General features: G+C 36.7%; 1 protein-coding gene across 3 annotated transcripts in view; it reads right to left on the bottom strand.

The window, feature by feature from the left end:
- The window catches only part of LOC112139698 (transferrin receptor protein 2), a 24,774-nt gene extending 17,908 nt beyond the window's left edge, over positions 1-6,866 (bottom strand). For all 3 annotated transcript variants that reach the window (XR_004947458.1, XR_004947459.1, XM_024262523.2), the window contains exon 1: positions 6,798-6,866. The gene's annotated coding sequence lies outside the window, so the exon portion shown is untranslated. The remainder of the gene's footprint in view (positions 1-6,797) is intronic.
- Positions 6,867-8,471: the final 1,605 nt, after the last annotated feature.

Raw genomic sequence — 8,471 nt, 5'->3', positions numbered from 1 at the left:
AAAGGGCACTTTGGGCATCAAGGGGTAGGTGCCCGAGCACCCAGCGCCCCCCCCTCTGCACGTGCCTGGCTGTGGGTTTATTTATTGAGAAGAGTTCCACAAAAACCTACAAAAAATGAAGTATTTTAAATATTTTCTTGTTACCAGGACTTCTATCTTACTCGGGATGGTGTCTGGATGACTGCTGCTTCAGTCTGAAGATAACCTGAGTCTGAAGGTCATCCCACATTAACCTGAGAGGGGAACTGAGGACCTTTTTAAATGATTGTCTCAACAAAAATCAGAAAAAGATGACAGTTCAGGACCAGAGCAGCTGCTCCCACTCGGGTCTCTCCCGGCGTATCGAACGAGCTCCACTGAAGTCTGTGAGGCTGCAGCTAGAAAACTGGCACACTGCGACAAAACAAAATGTTTGTATTGGATCAGTATTTTAATAGCTGATTGGGTCACGTGCCCAAAGATGAGTTCTTGATTTTTAAATACATTTCATTATGCATAAAAAACATTTTTTTTGTGATATGAACAACTTCTTTAAAACAACTATTAAACAGTCCTGCACATGACTGAAATCTAACTATATGCTAAAAAAATAAATAGATAAAAATCAGACATCGCATCCAGATGAGTTTCACCATGTGTTTTGCAGACCTACACAGTACGGCTGCACCACCAGCACCATGTAATTAATGTAGTGCTCTGTAGGCATGTCAGGACTCAGTCAGCCATGTCCTCTGCAGACCACCAGAGGGAGCCTTCTCCTGAGTTTTAACCATAGACTGTATATAAAATAACTGGACAGAGCAAGCCCCCCTCCTTCCGTGTTCCATATAGGAAGTACCACTGGGTTCCAAAAAGGCCAAAGTCCCATTGACTTACATTGAGAAACAGACAGTTATTTCTCAGTCATTTTATATGTCAGAATAATCATTCTTCCTCTGCTGCTTTCTGATTAACTTCTTTTTTCTAATCCTAATTTTTTTCAAAGATTTTTTTCCATTATCACAAGTTATTAGAGTTATAAATTGACCAATCAGATGGCTCAATAAGCGTTTGTGGGTCTGACGTCGACCGTCTGGGGGGTTTGATTGACAGATGACGGGTAGCCAATGGGAGCAGACTTCATCAATGGGTCCGTGAAGACCTTTTAACACCTACTTTACAATTCAACAATGTACCAATCATTGTCCTACTGTTGTTTTCCTCAATGGAATGTACCGATGCAGCAGTTTAAAACAACAAGAGGAGCATGCTGTCGACATTTTTAGATGAGGATTTACTCTGTAGAAATAGATTTCACTCTGAGGTTATGTGTTTGGACTTTATTGTTTTTTGTTCGTTTTTCTTTATTTCCCTGTTTTGGTTGTAGCTTATAAATTATAAGTTGTGTATCATACAGAATGGTACAGCTCCTCCATAAAATCACCAACCAAAGTTTCATCTTCTCCAGTGTAACAGTCATTTAAGTCTTTGTTTAATTAATGTTGGTTAAGTTATGAGAAGTTTATTTTGAAGGTAATTTTATTTTGAAAAGACCGGAAGTTGTTAGCGCGAATGCTGTACAGACAGAAAAGAGAGACTCTGGTTTGTACGTGAAAGATACCATGCGTTGATGAAAGGACACTAAGACAAACTCCCATCTCGGCATGCAGCCAACGAGGTGATTTATTTCTTTGTTTTAACTTTCTGCTTATATTGTATGTTCATTGGAAAAGTATTCATTTTATGTTTGTATGTACAGTTTTCACAGTGGATTTGGAGAGACCAAATAAACCCGTTAAGAGAACCATTTGCGTCTGTGAATGCCTGGGGTGGAGTTACATCCAGCTTCAGCCTGAATTAGACGCAGCCGTCTGAGGAGCTCGAGACAAACTTAAAGGACCTGGTCGTATTTTCAAACAGAAAAAGATCCAGCTGTTCACTTGTTAGGATGGTTATTTATTTTAAATACAGCTGAACGCGCTTCTCACGTGCATCTGATCAGAATGTAACCTGGCCGCGAATGACAACTGAAAAGCTGCGGCGCGCGAGGGACACGCGCATTTCTCCAGCAGCTTCACCCAAATGCTCTTTTTATCTCGACTAAAAGGAATAAATGTAAGTAAATCCCAAAGGACCGCTGACAGAATCAAATGTTGGAATGGTTCTCCCTCAAAGGCTTCAACAATGACTTGTACGACTCTCCCGAGCCGCCGTTATTGAAGGTGTTTACATCCGCGGTCTCGTGGTCGAGGCGTGGAAAGAGGCGGAGACTCACAATAAACTCACTCCTGATTGGTGACAGTACTTCCTATAGATTCATGACTCAGCTATGACTCAGACCAATCGCTGAAGATGGGTTGCAAATGGCGGTATCCGTTTCAGGAATTGACGGTGAAAGCGGCGGCCTACTTTCACGAGGAGAGGAAGTAATGCATTTCCAATGGGGGACCTCAGTGCTCGATCTGTCCATTGTTTTTTACAGTCTATGGTTTTAACCGGCTTCTCATCCTCACTCCAACTCCCATCAGCCTTTGCTCCAGCCTTCTCCTTGCATAGCTGTTCATTATCATCATCAGACTCACCAGCTTATATACTCACTCCAGGCCACAGTTCCATGTGAAGTCTTGATCCTGTTTACAGTCAGTCTGAGCTAATTTCCTAGTCTCTGTGATTTTGACCCACGCCTGTTTCTACGTTTTCCTGCCTTGCCTCAGTGATTTTTGACCCTTGCCTGCCCTTTGACGCCGACTATGTCTTGCCCTTGTTCAGTGAAATTAAACCGTCTGCACGTGGATCCAAACGTCTCAGCCTCTTTGTTACAAGGCTTAATAAGCACTACTCACACAGAGCCATTTTAAGCAAACATAAGAACGTTTTCTACTCCTGTATTTAACACAACAAGATGGAGCTTTGAACGGACTAGAACAGTTTTGGACGCGCGGTTTATACACGATAAACTCTGATATTTACACCCGTCTATGGAAGACTTCAGACTATGACAGGACAGACGAAACAGACATTTCCTGATCGTAATTATCCACATTATCAGAGTCAGTGAAGGCATCGGGACTGAAGTTACCATCCTCATCCATTTTGATTGGTCCTTTGTATTAGACCCGCCCCAAAGCCCCACACAGTTTTTGAAACTGAAACTTTCAGATTCCAAAACATAAAAAAAGAGTTGAAAGTGAAAAAAAGATTAAAAACTGAAAAATAAAGTTTTCAAATTGAAATTTTGAGTTTTGAAATCTAAAAGACAACATTTGAAGCTGAAAATTACTAAGTTTATTTTAGAATAGCAAAAAGACTTATTTCTTTTTTCTCTCCAAACACCAATATTTTTTTCAAATGTTTTATTTGTGCTTCAAGTATTATGGCTTCAAAATAACTCCACAGTATCTGATCTTTAGGAACAGGTCTGTGAATGAATGCTGATGCTGTGAAAGATTCATTTGTACTCATTTAGTTTTATGCTGAACATAAACAACAAACATCGAGATGTGAACTGGTTTATGTTTCAGACTATACAGCACATGAAGAAAAACCAATCAGTCATGTAAGTTAAACTTTATTTAACTAATTCATAAGCAGTTGAAGCACAGATCAGTCCGTCAGACTCCTGACTACATTACCCACAATGCTTCAACTGCATTGTGCAGGTTGTGCATGTGAGACCAGCAGTGATTTTTTTGTGTGCTGTATGTGTTTTCACAGTAAACCCTCAGTTTTTGTGGGATCTCTGTGTGAGACTCAGTTCTTAAAAACACAAAGTAGACGAATCTGGCCGGGACTGTCCAAGAGAGCGAATACATCTGCTAAAAAGTTACATTTATTGTGAGGAAATTAAAATTCTTATTAAAAAGATAATAAACTGTAATTTCCTGAAAAAATCCTCCAAAATGCTCAGATCCTGAAAAATAGGAATTTTTAAAATATAAAATCCGTCAATTCACCATCACATTTAGTGAAACTGAAAAGAGACAAAGAAAATCAAGAATGGAAATGGTGACGTTATTGATTAGGTATTGTAGTAAACCTGATCTAAATGATGAAGACAGACAGGAAATATCTCATCTACAAACTCAACTGGATAACATGGATATTCAAAAAGCTCTTGGAGCCTTTGTAAGATCCAGAGCTAAATGGATAGAAGACAAAAGGACTCTTCTTATTTTTGTAATTTGGAAAAAAGAGACGAGAAAAAAACACTTTTAACTCTCTTATTGTCGACAACTCAGAAATCACAGATGAAACCAAATTTCTGCAAAGATTGATCAATTGAGCTTTATACTTCAAAATCTTCCAAGGAGGATCACTATGTTTGTAGAGGATATGTCAAGAAATATTCCAAAATAAATGACACTTTTATGCCTAATTATCACGAGTGAACTTAATGCTGCAGTCAACCGCTTATCTCCTAATAAACCACGAGGATCAGACGGTCTCACAGGAGACTTCTAGAAACATTTTTGGGATGACTTAACAAGTTTAATCTTGATAGTTTTAAAGAAATCTTTGAATCTTGTCTACTTCCACCGACTATGAGACATGGAGCGATTGTTTTAATTCCAAACCAGGGAAAGATCCTGGAATGATGGAAAACTGTCGTCCCATAACTCTCAAAAGTTCTGACTATAAACTTTGAACATATTTTCAGCTCGACTGCAGGCAGGACTTTCAGATATAATATCAAACTCAATCAGGCTTCATGAAAGGAAGATCAATCCATGATAACATAAGATTAGTGATGGATATTATTGAATAAGGACAATGGGTTTATTCTTTTCCTAGATTTTTATAAAGCTTTCGATTCATCCATTCATCCATCCATCCATCCATCCATCCATCCATTCATCCACCCATTCATCCATCCATCCATTTTCTTGACCGCTTCATCCCTTTCGGGGTCGCGGGGTGCCGGAGCCTATCCCGGCTACTGATGGGCGAAGGCGGGGTACACCCTGGACAGGTCTCCAGTCTGTCACAGGGCGCTTTCGATTCAATAGACACCATTTTATATTATCTACACCTCAATATTTATTTTTTTTAGGAATTTCATCTCAGGTCTATATAAAGTATCAATAGTTGTTGATGTTACCCAGTGGTTCCACACCAACTTTTGACATTAACATGGGCATTCCTCAAGGATATCCCATTTCACCACTTTGATTTATAATTGCCACAGAGATGTTAGCCATCCTTAAAAAAACTGTAATTCTATAAAAAACTGACTGTGTTCGGCACAGAGCTCGTCATACTGGCTGATGACACAACTGTTTTTAAAGGATAAAGAACAAATTGCTGCGACGATTAAAGAAGTTAAAAAATTCTCCAATGCATCAGGGTTGAGATTAGATTTAAATAAATGTGAATTATTTACTATTCAGGAAACTACTTTAACAGAAATTGATAATATCCCCATTAAATCTGAAATAAAGTTTTTAGGAATTCAGCTCTCTAAAGATCAAAATCAAAGGATCAGGTTTTAAATATAGAATCAAAACTCGAGGAATGTAAATCTAAACTAAACTCCTGGATACAGAAGATTTATCAAAATTTGGACGAATTTATTTAACTAAAATGGAATGTCTATCAAGATGCATTTACTCAGCTTACTCAACTGATATTCATAAAAAGTTAATTAAAACAATCAATTAAATAAACTTTAATTTCATATAAACCACATTATATAAACAAATCTTTTATGGTTCAAAACATTGAGGATTAAATGTAATTCACTTTGACTGTCTTAATCCCATGTTAAAGTTGAACTGGATCAAAGACACTCATTCATTTTGGTTCTGTGTCCCTCGATACATTTTTAATAACATTTCTCTTCAAAGCAGATTTCAATGTAAACAAATCACCAGTTAAACTATCAAACTTCCATAAACAAATTCTGCTCTATTGGAAAATAATTTATGTTCATAATTTTCCCCACAGTCTGTCACTCTGGAACAATAGATATATATTACATGGGAACAAATCACTTTTTCTCAGTGAACGTATGAAAGAATATTTGGTCTGTACTTCACATGTTGGATGATGAAGGTCATTTTCTCACCTATGAGCAAAAATATCATTTTATTCCACAAAAATCTGTTCATGCAAAAGTAATCAAAGCTATTCCTTTGAATATATTCATTTAATAAAAGGTGAAATATTATATCAAACTGTAACACCACAATTACCATCATTAATAATACAAAGTATCCCAATAGCAGATAAAAATGTAGTAATCTAATAATAAGAACAACCTTGAAGGAAAATATTTAACTGGAAAACCTAATAAAATAATATTTCATATAAATATGATCAGGTTATAGTAAATAAACTAACAACCTTTTATCTAAAACTTCAATTTTTTCCAAAGTTGAAGAAACTCATTTTAAAATACTAAATAATATCTATCCATCAAAAGAACTTTTACGACTACGTTTTAATATAAACGATAACAAATGAACATTCTGTGAAAAGGAAATTGTTACCAAACAACATTTATTTTACGTTTGTCCTCAAACACAAATATTTTGGAAAGAGTGAAATATATCCACACAACAACCACTATTCTCTATAAATACGATCATATTTACCATAGTATTAGAAAATAAATCAGAAGAATATAATCCTCTGTCTGGATAAATTTAATATACATAAATATAAATATATGAAGACTCCCCCAAAAGTTAGAATATTTATCAATGAATTCAAGTTATATTTAGAATCATTGAAACTCATTAAGAAACCAAACATAAAAACAATATTGATAAACTAAAAACTTGATGACTTGATGAAAACAATGATCATGAAGTTCTTACCTACAGGTGGAGTCCAGCTGCTGTCAGAACCAGAACCACAGAACTGAGAGGTTCTCCTCCCTCTGCTGTGATTGGCTGATCAGAGGTCAGAGTCTGTTTGATCTGGTGATCTGTCAACATGCTGCCACCTTAACAGAGTTTTAAGGTGGAACCACAGAGTTTCTGAGGGCAGGAGAAGTTCTGCTGACCAGGTTCTGGTTCTGACCTGGTTTGTGGGTAAATTCATGTTTAATTAAAATAACAGTTCTTAATGTTCCAGTGAAAATGAAAGAATCAGGATTTCAGTGTAAATCAATGTATCAGATAAATGTTTAGAGTCAGAGATGATGTTGATTCTGTTAAAGAACCTGAAGAGTCCAGAAGGTCAAAGGTCATGGAGCACTAACACACTTCAGCCAGTAGATGGCAGCACTGACCTCTGATGACCTTCAGCTGATTCTGTTCATTATGAAACTGGTTTGAAGAAACTTCAGGTTTTTATTCAGATTCAGTTAAATCCAAAGATTATAATCTGAGATTTATCCACTAAAGTTTCTGTCATCAGTTTGTTTGATCGGGGATCAAATTATTGATCAGATAATCTCATCCTGTGAGTGTCAGAGATCATCTTTCTGATGGACTCCACCTTTAAATCAGATCTTCATGTTTCAGAGCATAAATACATGAAAACTTCAACCATTCTTTACTGAATCAGTTCAGTCTCTGCTGCTCTGATCCTCCATGATCACAATCACATCTACAGGGTTATAACAACTGAAAACTGATCAGATTCCTGGATTTAGACTTAGATCTGAATGAATCAACACGACTGATCTCAGAGATCAGATCATCTCTTACGTTCTCTGTTCTGTCATTAAATCTTGAGAAAAAGTCTGGAAACTTGGAGAGTGAAGATTATCAAACAACCTGGAACTGAACTCCTATAACCAAAGAATGACCTCCATCTACACCTCAAATCTACATCTCATGCTGCTTCACCAGAACCAGACCCACCCCCCACCTTCATCACCTCCTCAAACTGATGGTACAGGTACAGGTACAGGTACAGGTACAGGTACCAGCCAGGACTAACAGACTCAGAGACAGTTTCTTCACAAAAGCTGTGACTGCTCTGAATGTTCAAACCATGAACCTCTGACGGCAGATTCTGTGTGATTATTACAGATCTGCTGATTCTGGTCACTTTATTTCATCTCATTTCTCTCACATTTGTTGATCATTTCTTTGTACATTTATTAGTGAATGAAGTCAGCTGTTTTTATTTTTCTATTTATGTGTTGTATAACTACAGTCTACATTAAAGTGAGCTGGAGCTAAATCTGATTCTAGCAGATACAATAAAATAAATAAATAATAAATAAATAAAATAATTCACTTCAGTTCAATCCGTTTGGTTGAAGGAGAAAATAATCAGTTTTTACTTTCATCAAATCATTTCTTCATGTTTTCTGTTCACACAGTTTAACTTTGAACTGTTTCTGTGAAGCTCAGCGGTGCCACCTTCATAATCATCATCTTCATCATCATGTTCATCTTCATAATCATCATCTTCATCATCATGTTCATCTTCATAATCATCATCTTCATCATCATCATAATCATCATCTTTATAATCATCATCATTATCATCATCTTCTTCATCATCATCTTCATCATATTCAGACACACGAACAC

This window comes from Oryzias melastigma, unplaced genomic scaffold (genome assembly GCF_002922805.2).
Source record: "Oryzias melastigma strain HK-1 unplaced genomic scaffold, ASM292280v2 sc00342, whole genome shotgun sequence".
Lineage (NCBI taxonomy): Eukaryota > Metazoa > Chordata > Actinopteri > Beloniformes > Adrianichthyidae > Oryzias > Oryzias melastigma.
This window is presented reverse-complemented; position numbering and strand designations above follow the sequence as displayed.